The sequence below is a fragment of the Pteropus vampyrus genome, unplaced genomic scaffold (genome assembly GCF_000151845.1).
Source record: "Pteropus vampyrus isolate Shadow unplaced genomic scaffold, Pvam_2.0 Scaffold322, whole genome shotgun sequence".
Taxonomy (NCBI): domain Eukaryota; kingdom Metazoa; phylum Chordata; class Mammalia; order Chiroptera; family Pteropodidae; genus Pteropus; species Pteropus vampyrus.
Window position 1 is genome coordinate 869,126 of NW_011889103.1, and position 1,653 is coordinate 870,778.

Here is a 1,653-nt window from a genome sequence, read left to right on the forward strand (position 1 = left end):
ACTCCCAGGTCCCTGGCATTGTGATGGGAGGTGTAAATACTTCCTGACTTTGCCACAGGAGCCAGCAGAAAGGGGAGGGTTTGGCTTGTTAAAAAATGTCAACACATACAATTTCAAAGAGTCTCTTAGTCACATGTACCACTCTGCCGTGAAATATAGCTGTCTAATTTGTGACTAGAGAGGCCTGAAGAGGGCAGAGAGAACATCTGTGCAGCTGGTTTAAAAGACAAACTCTCAAACTCATCTTATGAAACTACGATCCCTCAGATGATGTGTTTCTGGAGGGATGTTAAATAAAAAAGAGGTTGCAATGAATCAGTAGCCAGTAAACCCGTCGAGACCTAGTAGAGAGATTATCAAGCAGAAGTAGTTCAAGATGTCTGACTAGTCATCAAAGAAATAGTTGTCTTCTCTCTACAATATTGTGACTTGTTTTTTCATTTTCATTCATTTAAAATACTTCCTAATTTTCCTTGTTAATTCATCACTGACCTAGTGATTATTTAGAAATGTGTTATGAAATTGCCACATACTTATGTGTTATGAGATTGCCACATACTTATTTCCCAGATTTCTGTTATTGATTTTTAATTTCATTCCATTGTGGTCAGAGAATATAATTGATATGATTTCAATCTTTTAAAATTTTTTGTGACTTGTTTTATGGCCTAAAATATGATCTATCATGGAGAATGTTTCATGTGCACTTGAGAAGAAAGTGCATTCAGCTGTTGTTGGGTGGAGTGTTTTATAGATATCTGTTAGATCTAGTTGATTTATACTGTTACTCAAGTCTTCTCTTTGCTAATCTGTCTGGTTGCTCTATTCAATAGTTAAAGTGAGGTATTAAAGTCTCCAACTATTATTCCTTTAAAAAAAAAAAACCACTTGTGAGCATTTAATGAACTTCTCTCCATGTAATTTCAAGCTACTAGGACACAGCCTCTCCCCACTCCCAACACCCTTAATCTTCTCAGCTCTTTTGCTGAAGAATTTGGCCTTTACAATTACAAGCTACTTTGGGAGCTTTCCCTTCCCCAGAACTTTATAGTAGCCCGATCGCACCATATCAATGATAGAAACAGCTCCAGTCTTGTTTTTTGGTAGCTCACAGACCAAGGTTGACAGTTTATCAAAGTTGACAGTTGGGCAGGAACTCTGGTTCCTTTTTAAATAGTAATGTCTCCTACCAACTTTCCCAAAGTAACCTGGATGATATTTCCTGAAGTTGATCCTGTGGTGATATATGCCTCCAACATTATCTCAGTCCCCAGGTACTTCTGGTGCTTGTTGATGCAGTCATGGCTGTGGCTCATATGGCCCTGAAGTTTCCAGGTCTTCTTTAATCTGGATGGCATGTCAGCAGCTGAGACGAAAGAGTCTGACTATTATTCTTAAATTGTCAATTTCTCCCTTCAGTTTTGTCCTGTTTTTCTTCCTGTATTTTGGGGCTATGTTGTTAAATGCATGTATGATTACAATTATTATATCCTCTTTTTTTTTTTTCTTGTTGAGTAACTTTTTAATAAAATGAGGTATACATCACTGACATTAAAGAATGGTCACATGCACAAAAGAAAACAAATCTTTTTGGCTAAGGGCTGTGGAAGGAAAAAAAAACATGAGAAATAGAGAATATATGAGGGTGAGGGA

At 37.1% G+C, this 1,653-nt stretch overlaps 1 pseudogene; it reads right to left on the reverse strand.

Moving 5' to 3' along the window:
- LOC105303958 overlaps positions 1–1,358 on the reverse strand; it is a 5,375-nt pseudogene extending 4,017 nt beyond the window's left edge.
- Positions 1,359–1,653: the final 295 nt, after the last annotated feature.